This window comes from Triturus cristatus, chromosome 8 (genome assembly GCF_964204655.1).
Source record: "Triturus cristatus chromosome 8, aTriCri1.1, whole genome shotgun sequence".
NCBI classification, from domain to species: Eukaryota; Metazoa; Chordata; class Amphibia; order Caudata; family Salamandridae; genus Triturus; species Triturus cristatus.
The window spans coordinates 736,174,782-736,191,837 of NC_140591.1; the positions used below are offsets into that span (position 1 = coordinate 736,174,782).

The 17,056-nt window shown below is 41.7% G+C and overlaps 9 non-coding genes across 9 annotated transcripts; all 9 read left to right on the forward strand.

Moving 5' to 3' along the window:
• The first annotated feature begins 378 nt into the window (after positions 1 to 378).
• Positions 379 to 450, forward strand: TRNAP-UGG (transfer RNA proline (anticodon UGG)). The gene has a single exon. It is a non-coding gene; the product is annotated as a tRNA-Pro (tRNA).
• A 272-nt stretch (positions 451 to 722) lies between these two features.
• On the forward strand, positions 723 to 795 carry TRNAV-CAC (transfer RNA valine (anticodon CAC)). Its single transcript has one exon. It is a non-coding gene; the product is annotated as a tRNA-Val (tRNA).
• Positions 796 to 2,776: 1,981 nt separating this feature from the next.
• On the forward strand, positions 2,777 to 2,848 carry TRNAP-UGG (transfer RNA proline (anticodon UGG)). Its single transcript has one exon. It is a non-coding gene; the product is annotated as a tRNA-Pro (tRNA).
• A 4,722-nt stretch (positions 2,849 to 7,570) lies between these two features.
• On the forward strand, positions 7,571 to 7,642 carry TRNAP-UGG (transfer RNA proline (anticodon UGG)). The gene has a single exon. It is a non-coding gene; the product is annotated as a tRNA-Pro (tRNA).
• A 272-nt stretch (positions 7,643 to 7,914) lies between these two features.
• On the forward strand, positions 7,915 to 7,987 carry TRNAV-CAC (transfer RNA valine (anticodon CAC)). The gene has a single exon. It is a non-coding gene; the product is annotated as a tRNA-Val (tRNA).
• Positions 7,988 to 9,967: 1,980 nt separating this feature from the next.
• Positions 9,968 to 10,039, forward strand: TRNAP-UGG (transfer RNA proline (anticodon UGG)). Its single transcript has one exon. It is a non-coding gene; the product is annotated as a tRNA-Pro (tRNA).
• Positions 10,040 to 12,364: 2,325 nt separating this feature from the next.
• TRNAP-UGG (transfer RNA proline (anticodon UGG)) lies at positions 12,365 to 12,436 on the forward strand. The gene has a single exon. It is a non-coding gene; the product is annotated as a tRNA-Pro (tRNA).
• Positions 12,437 to 12,708: 272 nt separating this feature from the next.
• On the forward strand, positions 12,709 to 12,781 carry TRNAV-CAC (transfer RNA valine (anticodon CAC)). The gene has a single exon. It is a non-coding gene; the product is annotated as a tRNA-Val (tRNA).
• A 2,324-nt stretch (positions 12,782 to 15,105) lies between these two features.
• On the forward strand, positions 15,106 to 15,178 carry TRNAV-CAC (transfer RNA valine (anticodon CAC)). The gene has a single exon. It is a non-coding gene; the product is annotated as a tRNA-Val (tRNA).
• Positions 15,179 to 17,056: the final 1,878 nt, after the last annotated feature.

Consider the following 17,056-nt stretch of genomic DNA (forward strand, 5'->3'; position numbering starts at 1 on the left):
CAGCAGGAAGATCTTTAGCTTGAATCTGTGGCCTAGGTATTCACCTTGGTATTTCTTTTGGCACAAAGTGAAGGAGTATTTGAGAGAAAATGCACAATGTGTTTCTTATGTTGTTATGAACAACTTGTTACTCTTTCTCATTAAGCTTCAGCCACTGCAGAAATATATAAATAAGGGCTGACTTCCTGTAAGACGTGTCCAAAGCTGGGACGGAATAAAAGGAGACACTTGTAAATGATAGTGCTATCGTTTGAGAAAGGGTAAGTTGAGACTGACTTTCATGCGTATTCACAGACCAAGCATCATAAAGATACCAGCATGATCTTCATTGCGGGCTTAGAGCCGGTATTAGCTTTTGAGAGGTAAGAGGATTTTGAGGGCTCGTTGGTCTAGGGGTATGATTCTCGCTTTGGGTGCGAGAGGTCCCGGGTTCAAATCCCGGACGAGCCCTTTTCTTGGTACTCTTTTCACGTTGTTTTGAAGTTTGCGTTTCAAAACCAACATCAATTTTTTCTTTGCAGTATTGGATAATTCTTTGCTAGAGTCTCATGCTTCAGCCCTGCCCAGTCTGAGCTAATACCAAACATCTGGTCTTGCATGGCATGTACGAGCGTTCAGCTAGGGATGTCGGGCAGGTTGCATGAAAGAAATCTAAAGCCAGAGGCCCATGGAATAGCCAGTTCGGAGCAGTTTCATTACAGAAAAATCAACTGTAGGTATCTGTTTCTGTAGTGTAGTGGTTATCACGTTTGCCTCACACGCGAAAGGTCCCCGGTTCGAAACCGGGCAGAAACAGTTGTTATATTGTGTTGGCTACAATGTTGATAGGTGCCGTTTTGCCATGGAATTGTCCAAGCCCTGAAGATTATTTCATGCAATCTCGTTCCAAGAAAGGGAATTCTCTCAAAACACTAAAGTAATCGGCGTGTGGATGTATCTGTTGGTTCTCAGACCTTGCTTTCAAAAGAGCCCTGCAATCGGTTCACTGCTCACCTAGAACAAGCATTAACATGGAGAATTGTTGGCACCAACAGGAATCTTATTTTAGTGGAGTGTTTCTGGCTTTGAGTGTAGAGGCCCTCGGCTCAATTCCAAGATGATCCTTCTCAAGGTGATGATACAAATGCATTGTCACCTTTACGTTTAATGTCAGAATCATTTATTTCCAGTTGGTGGTGTAAGAATGTTTGCAACAGTATGGCGATTTTTCCTAGCCATGCATGAATGAAAGCATATCACTCGCCTTTAGGTGTTTTTCTAATACATTGATATTTGCATCTTCCTTCCTAGCCTGCATGTTTGACTATCTTACAGGCTGCATGTAATAAGTATCACATCAGGGCCCTTCTTCTACTCAATTCACAACTGTTCTATCACGACATAGATAAGAAAGCTGCATCTGCTTTTGTTGTGTAGTGGTAATCAGGTTTACCTGACGTGTGAAAGCCCCATGCTTTGAAAGTACACAGTAACAAAGAAACCGATGACTTTTATAAAAAGGTGTCATGTGTGTCTCTTACTTTGCACAAAAAGTGCCAGAGATGACTTCATTTGCAGTCACTTGAAAAGTAGGGATTCTCCAATAAATGGTAAATGGTTGAAACAAATCTGAAGAAATGCATGACATACCTGTGTGTGTGTGTGTACGCATGTATGTATATATAGGGAGAGAGAGAGCGTCAATATAAACAGACTTTATTTCAATCAAGCTGTCTTTTCTATCCTTCAGGAGCAGAATGTTCTGATCATCAGCGCTCCAGAATGTAGTGTTTTCTTGGCAAGCATCACATATTGTGATGTGTTAGCTAAAAGTTCCATATCCTAGAGACTGATATATTCCTCTGTACTTGTACCTTGGGGATTCATCAAAACCTGGCATCATAAGCAGCTTTCTACTGCCACAGACTGGACAGCGAAACAATTTAAAATATCCCAGAAAAAGAAAATAAGCATGCTTAATCAGAGCTTTCTGGACAGGAAGGACATTTGAGCAAGTGAGGAATAAGCACTGCTTTTGTTAATTTGCATAGGCAGAATAGAGACTTCTGGGAAAAGGCCGAAATTACAGTCACAGAAAATGGCTGCATCTATAGAGAACGCTAAGAAGTGTTGGCAGCTTTTCCTCTGACCCTGGCCACTTTTACAAGCAATCCTATGATAGTGAGCAGGACCCACCCTAAAAAGGAAGGGGCATCCACTTGGACCCTTTCCACCTTTTCTAAATCTCGCCTGATCGAGCACTGATTGAGCACTGATTGAGCAGATAAGCACATGTCATTCTCATTTCAGAAAGGTATTGGTTAGCTTGCTGCTAGCAGCTCAGTTATGTTATGATGTTAGAGGCTATGCAAGGAATGCTTTAGTCCAGCGATATGCAGTTTTTATTGCGCCTTGCATTCAGCAGAAAGATCTTTAGCTTGAATCTGTGGCCTAGGTATTCACCTTGGTATTTCTTTTGGCACAAAGTGAAGGAGTATTTGAGAGAAAATGCACAATGTGTTTCTTATGTTGTTATGAACAACTTGTTACTCTTTCTCATTAAGCTTCAGCCACTGCAGAAATATATAAATAAGGGCTGACTTCCTGTAAGACGTGTCCAAAGCTGGGACGGAATAAAAGGAGACACTTGTAAATGATAGTGCTATCGTTTGAGAAAGGGTAAGTTGAGACTGACTTTCATGCGTATTCACAGACCAAGCATCATAAAGATACCAGCATGATCTTCATTGCGGGCTTAGAGCCGGTATTAGCTTTTGAGAGGTAAGAGGATTTTGAGGGCTCGTTGGTCTAGGGGTATGATTCTCGCTTTGGGTGCGAGAGGTCCCGGGTTCAAATCCCGGACGAGCCCTTTTCTTGGTACTCTTTTCAAGTTGTTTTGAAGTTTGCGTTTCAAAACCAACATCAATTTTTTCTTTGCAGTAGTGGATAATTCTTTGCTAGAGTCTCATGCTTCAGCCCTGCCCAGTCTGAGCTAATACCAAACATCTGGTCTTGCATGGCATGTACGAGCGTTCAGCTAGGGATGTCGGGCAGGTTGCATGAAAGAAATCTAAAGCCAGAGGCCCATGGAATAGCCAGTTCGGAGCAGTTTCATTACAGAAAAATCAACTGTAGGTATCTGTTTCTGTAGTGTAGTGGTTATCACGTTTGCCTCACACGCGAAAGGTCCCCGGTTTGAAACCGGGCAGAAACAGTTGTTATATTGTGTTGGCTACAATGTTGATAGGTGCCGTTTTGCCATGGAATTGTCCAAGCCCTGAAGATTATTTCATGCAATCTCGTTCCAAGAAAGGGAATTCTCTCAAAACACTAAAGTAATCGGCGTGTGGATGTATCTGTTGGTTCTCAGACCTTGCTTTCAAAAGAGCCCTGCAATCGGTTCACTGCTCACCTAGAACAAGCATTAACATGGAGAATTGTTGGCACCAACAGGAATCTTATTTTAGTGGAGTGTTTCTGGCTTTGAGTGCAGAGGCCCTCGGCTCAATTCCAAGATGATCCTTCTCAAGGTGATGATACAAATGCATTGTCACCTTTACGTTTAATGTCAGAATCATTTATTTCCAGTTGGTGGTGTAAGAATGTTTGCAACAGTATGGCGATTTTTCCTAGCCATGCATGAATGAAAGCATATCACTCGCCTTTAGGTGTTTTTCTAATACATTGATATTTGCATCTTCCTTCCTAGCCTGCATGTTTGACTATCTTACAGGCTGCATGTAATAAGTATCACATCAGGGCCCTTCTTGTACTCAATTCACAACTGTTCTATCACGACATAGATAAGAAAGCTGCATCTGCTTTTGTTGTGTAGTGGTAATCAGGTTTACCTGACGTGTGAAAGCCCCATGCTTTGAAAGTACACAGTAACAAAGAAACCGATGACTTTTATAAAAAGGTGTCATGTGTGTCTCTTACTTTGCACAAAAAGTGCCAGAGATGACTTCATTTGCAGTCACTTGAAAAGTAGGGATTCTCCAATAAATGGTAAATGGTTGAAACAAATCTGAAGAAATGCATGACATACCTGTGTGTGTGTGTGTACGCATGTATGTATATATAGGGAGAGAGAGAGCGTCAATATAAACAGACTTTATTTCAATCAAGCTGTCTTTTCTATCCTTCAGGAGCAGAATGTTCTGATCATCAGCGCTCCAGAATGTAGTGTTTTCTTGGCAAGCATCACATATTGTGATGTGTTAGCTAAAAGTTCCATATCCTAGAGACTGATATATTCCTCTGTACTTGTACCTTGGGGATTCATCAAAACCTGGCATCATAAGCAGCTTTCTACTGCCACAGACTGGACAGCGAAACAATTTAAAATATCCCAGAAAAAGAAAATAAGCATGCTTAATCAGAGCTTTCTGGACAGGAAGGACATTTGAGCAAGTGAGGAATAAGCACTGCTTTTGTTAATTTGCATAGGCAGAATAGAGACTTCTGGGAAAAGGCCGAAATTACAGTCACAGAAAATGGCTGCATCTATAGAGAACGCTAAGAAGTGTTGGCAGCTTTTCCTCTGACCCTGGCCACTTTTACAAGCAATCCTATGATAGTGAGCAGGACCCACCCTAAAAAGGAAGGGGCATCCACTTGGACCCTTTCCACCTTTTCTAAATCTCGCCTGATCGAGCCTGATTGAGCACTGATTGAGCAGATAAGCACATGTCATTCTCATTTCAGAAAGGTATTGGTTAGCTTGCTGCTAGCAGCTCAGTTATGTTATGATGTTAGAGGCTATGCAAGGAATGCTTTAGTCCAGCGATATGCAGTTTTTATTGCGCCTTGCATTCAGCAGGAAGATCTTTAGCTTGAATCTGTGGCCTAGGTATTCACCTTGGTATTTCTTTTGGCACAAAGTGAAGGAGTATTTGAGAGAAAATGCACAATGTGTTTCTTATGTTGTTATGAACAACTTGTTACTCTTTCTCATTAAGCTTCAGCCACTGCAGAAATATATAAATAAGGGCTGACTTCCTGTAAGACGTGTCCAAAGCTGGGACGGAATAAAAGGAGACACTTGTAAATGATAGTGCTATCGTTTGAGAAAGGGTAAGTTGAGACTGACTTTCATGCGTATTCACAGACCAAGCATCATAAAGATACCAGCATGATCTTCATTGCGGGCTTAGAGCCGGTATTAGCTTTTGAGAGGTAAGAGGATTTTGAGGGCTCGTTGGTCTAGGGGTATGATTCTCACTTTGGGTGCGAGAGGTCCCGGGTTCAAATCCCGGACGAGCCCTTTTCTTGGTACTCTTTTCAAGTTGTTTTGAAGTTTGCGTTTCAAAACCAACATCAATTTTTTCTTTGCAGTAGTGGATAATTCTTTGCTAGAGTCTCATGCTTCAGCCCTGCCCAGTCTGAGCTAATACCAAACATCTGGTCTTGCATGGCATGTACGAGCGTTCAGCTAGGGATGTCGGGCAGGTTGCATGAAAGAAATCTAAAGCCAGAGGCCCATGGAATAGCCAGTTCGGAGCAGTTTCATTACAGAAAAATCAACTGTAGGTATCTGTTTCTGTAGTGTAGTGGTTATCACGTTTGCCTCACACGCGAAAGGTCCCCGGTTTGAAACCGGGCAGAAACAGTTGTTATATTGTGTTGGCTACAATGTTGATAGGTGCTGTTTTGCCATGGAATTGTCCAAGCCCTGAAGATTATTTCATGCAATCTCGTTCCAAGAAAGGGAATTCTCTCAAAACACTAAAGTAATCGGCGTGTGGATGTATCTGTTGGTTCTCAGACCTTGCTTTCAAAAGAGCCCTGCAATCGGTTCACTGCTCACCTAGAACAAGCATTAACATGGAGAATTGTTGGCACCAACAGGAATCTTATTTTAGTGGAGTGTTTCTGGCTTTGAGTGCAGAGGCCCTCGGCTCAATTCCAAGATGATCCTTCTCAAGGTGATGATACAAATGCATTGTCACCTTTACGTTTAATGTCAGAATCATTTATTTCCAGTTGGTGGTGTAAGAATGTTTGCAACAGTATGGCGATTTTTCCTAGCCATGCATGAATGAAAGCATATCACTCGCCTTTAGGTGTTTTTCTAATACATTGATATTTGCATCTTCCTTCCTAGCCTGCATGTTTGACTATCTTACAGGCTGCATGTAATAAGTATCACATCAGGGCCCTTCTTCTACTCAATTCACAACTGTTCTATCACGACATAGATAAGAAAGCTGCATCTGCTTTTGTTGTGTAGTGGTAATCAGGTTTACCTGACGTGTGAAAGCCCCATGCTTTGAAAGTACACAGTAACAAAGAAACCGATGACTTTTATAAAAAGGTGTCATGTGTGTCTCTTACTTTGCACAAAAAGTGCCAGAGATGACTTCATTTGCAGTCACTTGAAAAGTAGGGATTCTCCAATAAATGGTAAATGGTTGAAACAAATCTGAAGAAATGCATGACATACCTGTGTGTGTGTGTGTACGCATGTATGTATATATAGGGAGAGAGAGAGCGTCAATATAAACAGACTTTATTTCAATCAAGCTGTCTTTTCTATCCTTCAGGAGCAGAATGTTCTGATCATCAGCGCTCCAGAATGTAGTGTTTTCTTGGCAAGCATCACATATTGTGATGTGTTAGCTAAAAGTTCCATATCCTAGAGACTGATATATTCCTCTGTACTTGTACCTTGGGGATTCATCAAAACCTGGCATCATAAGCAGCTTTCTACTGCCACAGACTGGACAGCGAAACAATTTAAAATATCCCAGAAAAAGAAAATAAGCATGCTTAATCAGAGCTTTCTGGACAGGAAGGACATTTGAGCAAGTGAGGAATAAGCACTGCTTTTGTTAATTTGCATAGGCAGAATAGAGACTTCTGGGAAAAGGCCGAAATTACAGTCACAGAAAATGGCTGCATCTATAGAGAACGCTAAGAAGTGTTGGCAGCTTTTCCTCTGACCCTGGCCACTTTTACAAGCAATCCTATGATAGTCAGCAGGACCCACCCTAAAAAGGAAGGGGCATCCACTTGGACCCTTTCCACCTTTTCTAAATCTCGCCTGATCGAGCCTGATTGAGCACTGATTGAGCAGATAAGCACATGTCATTCTCATTTCAGAAAGGTATTGGTTAGCTTGCTGCTAGCAGCTCAGTTATGTTATGATGTTAGAGGCTATGCAAGGAATGCTTTAGTCCAGCGATATGCAGTTTTTATTGCGCCTTGCATTCAGCAGGAAGATCTTTAGCTTGAATCTGTGGCCTAGGTATTCACCTTGGTATTTCTTTTGGCACAAAGTGAAGGAGTATTTGAGAGAAAATGCACAATGTGTTTCTTATGTTGTTATGAACAACTTGTTACTCTTTCTCATTAAGCTTCAGCCACTGCAGAAATATATAAATAAGGGCTGACTTCCTGTAAGACGTGTCCAAAGCTGGGACGGAATAAAAGGAGACACTTGTAAATGATAGTGCTATCGTTTGAGAAAGGGTAAGTTGAGACTGACTTTCATGCGTATTCACAGACCAAGCATCATAAAGATACCAGCATGATCTTCATTGCGGGCTTAGAGCCGGTATTAGCTTTTGAGAGGTAAGAGGATTTTGAGGGCTCGTTGGTCTAGGGGTATGATTCTCGCTTTGGGTGCGAGAGGTCCCGGGTTCAAATCCCGGACGAGCCCTTTTCTTGGTACTCTTTTCACGTTGTTTTGAAGTTTGCGTTTCAAAACCAACATCAATTTTTTCTTTGCAGTATTGGATAATTCTTTGCTAGAGTCTCATGCTTCAGCCCTGCCCAGTCTGAGCTAATACCAAACATCTGGTCTTGCATGGCATGTACGAGCGTTCAGCTAGGGATGTCGGGCAGGTTGCATGAAAGAAATCTAAAGCCAGAGGCCCATGGAATAGCCAGTTCGGAGCAGTTTCATTACAGAAAAATCAACTGTAGGTATCTGTTTCTGTAGTGTAGTGGTTATCACGTTTGCCTCACACGCGAAAGGTCCCCGGTTCGAAACCGGGCAGAAACAGTTGTTATATTGTGTTGGCTACAATGTTGATAGGTGCCGTTTTGCCATGGAATTGTCCAAGCCCTGAAGATTATTTCATGCAATCTCGTTCCAAGAAAGGGAATTCTCTCAAAACACTAAAGTAATCGGCGTGTGGATGTATCTGTTGGTTCTCAGACCTTGCTTTCAAAAGAGCCCTGCAATCGGTTCACTGCTCACCTAGAACAAGCATTAACATGGAGAATTGTTGGCACCAACAGGAATCTTATTTTAGTGGAGTGTTTCTGGCTTTGAGTGTAGAGGCCCTCGGCTCAATTCCAAGATGATCTTTCTCAAGGTGATGATACAAATGCATTGTCACCTTTACGTTTAATGTCAGAATCATTTATTTCCAGTTGGTGGTGTAAGAATGTTTGCAACAGTATGGCGATTTTTCCTAGCCATGCATGAATGAAAGCATATCACTCGCCTTTAGGTGTTTTTCTAATACATTGATATTTGCATCTTCCTTCCTAGCCTGCATGTTTGACTATCTTACAGGCTGCATGTAATAAGTATCACATCAGGGCCCTTCTTCTACTCAATTCACAACTGTTCTATCACGACATAGATAAGAAAGCTGCATCTGCTTTTGTTGTGTAGTGGTAATCAGGTTTACCTGACGTGTGAAAGCCCCATGCTTTGAAAGTACACAGTAACAAAGAAACCGATGACTTTTATAAAAAGGTGTCATGTGTGTCTCTTACTTTGCACAAAAAGTGCCAGAGATGACTTCATTTGCAGTCACTTGAAAAGTAGGGATTCTCCAATAAATGGTAAATGGTTGAAACAAATCTGAAGAAATGCATGACATACCTGTGTGTGTGTGTGTACGCATGTATGTATATATAGGGAGAGAGAGAGCGTCAATATAAACAGACTTTATTTCAATCAAGCTGTCTTTTCTATCCTTCAGGAGCAGAATGTTCTGATCATCAGCGCTCCAGAATGTAGTGTTTTCTTGGCAAGCATCACATATTGTGATGTGTTAGCTAAAAGTTCCATATCCTAGAGACTGATATATTCCTCTGTACTTGTACCTTGGGGATTCATCAAAACCTGGCATCATAAGCAGCTTTCTACTGCCACAGACTGGACAGCGAAACAATTTAAAATATCCCAGAAAAAGAAAATAAGCATGCTTAATCAGAGCTTTCTGGACAGGAAGGACATTTGAGCAAGTGAGGAATAAGCACTGCTTTTGTTAATTTGCATAGGCAGAATAGAGACTTCTGGGAAAAGGCCGAAATTACAGTCACAGAAAATGGCTGCATCTATAGAGAACGCTAAGAAGTGTTGGCAGCTTTTCCTCTGACCCTGGCCACTTTTACAAGCAATCCTATGATAGTGAGCAGGACCTACCCTAAAAAGGAAGGGGCATCCACTTGGACCCTTTCCACCTTTTCTAAATCTCGCCTGATCGAGCTAAATTGAGCACTGATTGAGCAGATAAGCACATGTCATTCTCATTTCAGAAAGGTATTGGTTAGCTTGCTGCTAGCAGCTCAGTTATGTTATGATGTTAGAGGCTATGCAAGGAATGCTTTAGTCCAGCGATATGCAGTTTTTATTGCGCCTTGCATTCAGCAGGAAGATCTTTAGCTTGAATCTGTGGCCTAGGTATTCACCTTGGTATTTCTTTTGGCACAAAGTGAAGGAGTATTTGAGAGAAAATGCACAATGTGTTTCTTATGTTGTTATGAACAACTTGTTACTCTTTCTCATTAAGCTTCAGCCACTGCAGAAATATATAAATAAGGGCTGACTTCCTGTAAGACGTGTCCAAAGCTGGGACGGAATAAAAGGAGACACTTGTAAATGATAGTGCTATCGTTTGAGAAAGGGTAAGTTGAGACTGACTTTCATGCGTATTCACAGACCAAGCATCATAAAGATACCAGCATGATCTTCATTGCGGGCTTAGAGCCGGTATTAGCTTTTGAGAGGTAAGAGGATTTTGAGGGCTCGTTGGTCTAGGGGTATGATTCTCGCTTTGGGTGCGAGAGGTCCCGGGTTCAAATCCCGGACGAGCCCTTTTCTTGGTACTCTTTTCAAGTTGTTTTGAAGTTTGCGTTTCAAAACCAACATCAATTTTTTCTTTGCAGTAGTGGATAATTCTTTGCTAGAGTCTCATGCTTCAGCCCTGCCCAGTCTGAGCTAATACCAAACATCTGGTCTTGCATGGCATGTACGAGCGTTCAGCTAGGGATGTCGGGCAGGTTGCATGAAAGAAATCTAAAGCCAGAGGCCCATGGAATAGCCAGTTCGGAGCAGTTTCATTACAGAAAAATCAACTGTAGGTATCTGTTTCTGTAGTGTAGTGGTTATCACGTTTGCCTCACACGCGAAAGGTCCCCGGTTTGAAACCGGGCAGAAACAGTTGTTATATTGTGTTGGCTACAATGTTGATAGGTGCCGTTTTGCCATGGAATTGTCCAAGCCCTGAAGATTATTTCATGCAATCTCGTTCCAAGAAAGGGAATTCTCTCAAAACACTAAAGTAATCGGCGTGTGGATGTATCTGTTGGTTCTCAGACCTTGCTTTCAAAAGAGCCCTGCAATCGGTTCACTGCTCACCTAGAACAAGCATTAACATGGAGAATTGTTGGCACCAACAGGAATCTTATTTTAGTGGAGTGTTTCTGGCTTTGAGTGCAGAGGCCCTCGGCTCAATTCCAAGATGATCCTTCTCAAGGTGATGATACAAATGCATTGTCACCTTTACGTTTAATGTCAGAATCATTTATTTCCAGTTGGTGGTGTAAGAATGTTTGCAACAGTATGGCGATTTTTCCTAGCCATGCATGAATGAAAGCATATCACTCGCCTTTAGGTGTTTTTCTAATACATTGATATTTGCATCTTCCTTCCTAGCCTGCATGTTTGACTATCTTACAGGCTGCATGTAATAAGTATCACATCAGGGCCCTTCTTGTACTCAATTCACAACTGTTCTATCACGACATAGATAAGAAAGCTGCATCTGCTTTTGTTGTGTAGTGGTAATCAGGTTTACCTGACGTGTGAAAGCCCCATGCTTTGAAAGTACACAGTAACAAAGAAACCGATGACTTTTATAAAAAGGTGTCATGTGTGTCTCTTACTTTGCACAAAAAGTGCCAGAGATGACTTCATTTGCAGTCACTTGAAAAGTAGGGATTCTCCAATAAATGGTAAATGGTTGAAACAAATCTGAAGAAATGCATGACATACCTGTGTGTGTGTGTGTACGCATGTATGTATATATAGGGAGAGAGAGAGCGTCAATATAAACAGACTTTATTTCAATCAAGCTGTCTTTTCTATCCTTCAGGAGCAGAATGTTCTGATCATCAGCGCTCCAGAATGTAGTGTTTTCTTGGCAAGCATCACATATTGTGATGTGTTAGCTAAAAGTTCCATATCCTAGAGACTGATATATTCCTCTGTACTTGTACCTTGGGGATTCATCAAAACCTGGCATCATAAGCAGCTTTCTACTGCCACAGACTGGACAGCGAAACAATTTAAAATATCCCAGAAAAAGAAAATAAGCATGCTTAATCAGAGCTTTCTGGACAGGAAGGACATTTGAGCAAGTGAGGAATAAGCACTGCTTTTGTTAATTTGCATAGGCAGAATAGAGACTTCTGGGAAAAGGCCGAAATTACAGTCACAGAAAATGGCTGCATCTATAGAGAACGCTAAGAAGTGTTGGCAGCTTTTCCTCTGACCCTGGCCACTTTTACAAGCAATCCTATGATAGTGAGCAGGACCCACCCTAAAAAGGAAGGGGCATCCACTTGGACCCTTTCCACCTTTTCTAAATCTCGCCTGATCGAGCCTGATTGAGCACTGATTGAGCAGATAAGCACATGTCATTCTCATTTCAGAAAGGTATTGGTTAGCTTGCTGCTAGCAGCTCAGTTATGTTATGATGTTAGAGGCTATGCAAGGAATGCTTTAGTCCAGCGATATGCAGTTTTTATTGCGCCTTGCATTCAGCAGGAAGATCTTTAGCTTGAATCTGTGGCCTAGGTATTCACCTTGGTATTTCTTTTGGCACAAAGTGAAGGAGTATTTGAGAGAAAATGCACAATGTGTTTCTTATGTTGTTATGAACAACTTGTTACTCTTTCTCATTAAGCTTCAGCCACTGCAGAAATATATAAATAAGGGCTGACTTCCTGTAAGACGTGTCCAAAGCTGGGACGGAATAAAAGGAGACACTTGTAAATGATAGTGCTATCGTTTGAGAAAGGGTAAGTTGAGACTGACTTTCATGCGTATTCACAGACCAAGCATCATAAAGATACCAGCATGATCTTCATTGCGGGCTTAGAGCCGGTATTAGCTTTTGAGAGGTAAGAGGATTTTGAGGGCTCGTTGGTCTAGGGGTATGATTCTCGCTTTGGGTGCGAGAGGTCCCGGGTTCAAATCCCGGACGAGCCCTTTTCTTGGTACTCTTTTCACGTTGTTTTGAAGTTTGCGTTTCAAAACCAACATCAATTTTTTCTTTGCAGTATTGGATAATTCTTTGCTAGAGTCTCATGCTTCAGCCCTGCCCAGTCTGAGCTAATACCAAACATCTGGTCTTGCATGGCATGTACGAGCGTTCAGCTAGGGATGTCGGGCAGGTTGCATGAAAGAAATCTAAAGCCAGAGGCCCATGGAATAGCCAGTTCGGAGCAGTTTCATTACAGAAAAATCAACTGTAGGTATCTGTTTCTGTAGTGTAGTGGTTATCACGTTTGCCTCACACGCGAAAGGTCCCCGGTTCGAAACCGGGCAGAAACAGTTGTTATATTGTGTTGGCTACAATGTTGATAGGTGCCGTTTTGCCATGGAATTGTCCAAGCCCTGAAGATTATTTCATGCAATCTCGTTCCAAGAAAGGGAATTCTCTCAAAACACTAAAGTAATCGGCGTGTGGATGTATCTGTTGGTTCTCAGACCTTGCTTTCAAAAGAGCCCTGCAATCGGTTCACTGCTCACCTAGAACAAGCATTAACATGGAGAATTGTTGGCACCAACAGGAATCTTATTTTAGTGGAGTGTTTCTGGCTTTGAGTGTAGAGGCCCTCGGCTCAATTCCAAGATGATCTTTCTCAAGGTGATGATACAAATGCATTGTCACCTTTACGTTTAATGTCAGAATCATTTATTTCCAGTTGGTGGTGTAAGAATGTTTGCAACAGTATGGCGATTTTTCCTAGCCATGCATGAATGAAAGCATATCACTCGCCTTTAGGTGTTTTTCTAATACATTGATATTTGCATCTTCCTTCCTAGCCTGCATGTTTGACTATCTTACAGGCTGCATGTAATAAGTATCACATCAGGGCCCTTCTTCTACTCAATTCACAACTGTTCTATCACGACATAGATAAGAAAGCTGCATCTGCTTTTGTTGTGTAGTGGTAATCAGGTTTACCTGACGTGTGAAAGCCCCATGCTTTGAAAGTACACAGTAACAAAGAAACCGATGACTTTTATAAAAAGGTGTCATGTGTGTCTCTTACTTTGCACAAAAAGTGCCAGAGATGACTTCATTTGCAGTCACTTGAAAAGTAGGGATTCTCCAATAAATGGTAAATGGTTGAAACAAATCTGAAGAAATGCATGACATACCTGTGTGTGTGTGTGTACGCATGTATGTATATATAGGGAGAGAGAGAGCGTCAATATAAACAGACTTTATTTCAATCAAGCTGTCTTTTCTATCCTTCAGGAGCAGAATGTTCTGATCATCAGCGCTCCAGAATGTAGTGTTTTCTTGGCAAGCATCACATATTGTGATGTGTTAGCTAAAAGTTCCATATCCTAGAGACTGATATATTCCTCTGTACTTGTACCTTGGGGATTCATCAAAACCTGGCATCATAAGCAGCTTTCTACTGCCACAGACTGGACAGCGAAACAATTTAAAATATCCCAGAAAAAGAAAATAAGCATGCTTAATCAGAGCTTTCTGGACAGGAAGGACATTTGAGCAAGTGAGGAATAAGCACTGCTTTTGTTAATTTGCATAGGCAGAATAGAGACTTCTGGGAAAAGGCCGAAATTACAGTCACAGAAAATGGCTGCATCTATAGAGAACGCTAAGAAGTGTTGGCAGCTTTTCCTCTGACCCTGGCCACTTTTACAAGCAATCCTATGATAGTGAGCAGGACCTACCCTAAAAAGGAAGGGGCATCCACTTGGACCCTTTCCACCTTTTCTAAATCTCGCCTGATCGAGCTAAATTGAGCACTGATTGAGCAGATAAGCACATGTCATTCTCATTTCAGAAAGGTATTGGTTAGCTTGCTGCTAGCAGCTCAGTTATGTTATGATGTTAGAGGCTATGCAAGGAATGCTTTAGTCCAGCGATATGCAGTTTTTATTGCGCCTTGCATTCAGCAGGAAGATCTTTAGCTTGAATCTGTGGCCTAGGTATTCACCTTGGTATTTCTTTTGGCACAAAGTGAAGGAGTATTTGAGAGAAAATGCACAATGTGTTTCTTATGTTGTTATGAACAACTTGTTACTCTTTCTCATTAAGCTTCAGCCACTGCAGAAATATATAAATAAGGGCTGACTTCCTGTAAGACGTGTCCAAAGCTGGGACGGAATAAAAGGAGACACTTGTAAATGATAGTGCTATCGTTTGAGAAAGGGTAAGTTGAGACTGACTTTCATGCGTATTCACAGACCAAGCATCATAAAGATACCAGCATGATCTTCATTGCGGGCTTAGAGCCGGTATTAGCTTTTGAGAGGTAAGAGGATTTTGAGGGCTCGTCGGTCTAGGGGTATGATTCTCGCTTTGGGTGCGAGAGGTCCCGGGTTCAAATCCCGGACGAGCCCTTTTCTTGGTACTCTTTTCACGTTGTTTTGAAGTTTGCGTTTCAAAACCAACATCAATTTTTTCTTTGCAGTATTGGATAATTCTTTGCTAGAGTCTCATGCTTCAGCCCTGCCCAGTCTGAGCTAATACCAAACATCTGGTCTTGCATGGCATGTACGAGCGTTCAGCTAGGGATGTCGGGCAGGTTGCATGAAAGAAATCTAAAGCCAGAGGCCCATGGAATAGCCAGTTCGGAGCAGTTTCATTACAGAAAAATCAACTGTAGGTATCTGTTTCTGTAGTGTAGTGGTTATCACGTTTGCCTCACACGCGAAAGGTCCCCGGTTCGAAACCGGGCAGAAACAGTTGTTATATTGTGTTGGCTACAATGTTGATAGGTGCCGTTTTGCCATGGAATTGTCCAAGCCCTGAAGATTATTTCATGCAATCTCGTTCCAAGAAAGGGAATTCTCTCAAAACACTAAAGTAATCGGCGTGTGGATGTATCTGTTGGTTCTCAGACCTTGCTTTCAAAAGAGCCCTGCAATCGGTTCACTGCTCACCTAGAACAAGCATTAACATGGAGAATTGTTGGCACCAACAGGAATCTTATTTTAGTGGAGTGTTTCTGGCTTTGAGTGTAGAGGCCCTCGGCTCAATTCCAAGATGATCCTTCTCAAGGTGATGATACAAATGCATTGTCACCTTTACGTTTAATGTCAGAATCATTTATTTCCAGTTGGTGGTGTAAGAATGTTTGCAACAGTATGGCGATTTTTCCTAGCCATGCATGAATGAAAGCATATCACTCGCCTTTAGGTGTTTTTCTAATACATTGATATTTGCATCTTCCTTCCTAGCCTGCATGTTTGACTATCTTACAGGCTGCATGTAATAAGTATCACATCAGGGCCCTTCTTGTACTCAATTCACAACTGTTCTATCACGACATAGATAAGAAAGCTGCATCTGCTTTTGTTGTGTAGTGGTAATCAGGTTTACCTGACGTGTGAAAGCCCCATGCTTTGAAAGTACACAGTAACAAAGAAACCGATGACTTTTATAAAAAGGTGTCATGTGTGTCTCTTACTTTGCACAAAAAGTGCCAGAGATGACTTCATTTGCAGTTACTTGAAAAGTAGGGATTCTCCAATAAATGGTAAATGGTTGAAACAAATCTGAAGAAATGCATGACATACCTGTGTGTGTGTGTGTACGCATGTATGTATATATAGGGAGAGAGAGAGCGTCAATATAAACAGACTTTATTTCAATCAAGCTGTCTTTTCTATCCTTCAGGAGCAGAATGTTCTGATCATCAGCGCTCCAGAATGTAGTGTTTTCTTGGCAAGCATCACATATTGTGATGTGTTAGCTAAAAGTTCCATATCCTAGAGACTGATATATTCCTCTGTACTTGTACCTTGGGGATTCATCAAAACCTGGCATCATAAGCAGCTTTCTACTGCCACAGACTGGACAGCGAAACAATTTAAAATATCCCAGAAAAAGAAAATAAGCATGCTTAATCAGAGCTTTCTGGACAGGAAGGACATTTGAGCAAGTGAGGAATAAGCACTGCTTTTGTTAATTTGCATAGGCAGAATAGAGACTTCTGGGAAAAGGCCGAAATTACAGTCACAGAAAATGGCTGCATCTATAGAGAACGCTAAGAAGTGTTGGCAGCTTTTCCTCTGACCCTGGCCACTTTTACAAGCAATCCTATGATAGTGAGCAGGACCCACCCTAAAAAGGAAGGGGCATCCACTTGGACCCTTTCCACCTTTTCTAAATCTCGCCTGATCGAGCCTGATTGAGCACTGATTGAGCAGATAAGCACATGTCATTCTCATTTCAGAAAGGTATTGGTTAGCTTGCTGCTAGCAGCTCAGTTATGTTATGATGTTAGAGGCTATGCAAGGAATGCTTTAGTCCAGCGATATGCAGTTTTTATTGCGCCTTGCATTCAGCAGGAAGATCTTTAGCTTGAATCTGTGGCCTAGGTATTCACCTTGGTATTTCTTTTGGCACAAAGTGAAGGAGTATTTGAGAGAAAATGCACAATGTGTTTCTTATGTTGTTATGAACAACTTGTTACTCTTTCTCATTAAGCTTCAGCCACTGCAGAAATATATAAATAAGGGCTGACTTCCTGTAAGACGTGTCCAAAGCTGGGACGGAATAAAAGGAGACACTTGTAAATGATAGTGCTATCGTTTGAGAAAGGGTAAGTTGAGACTGAC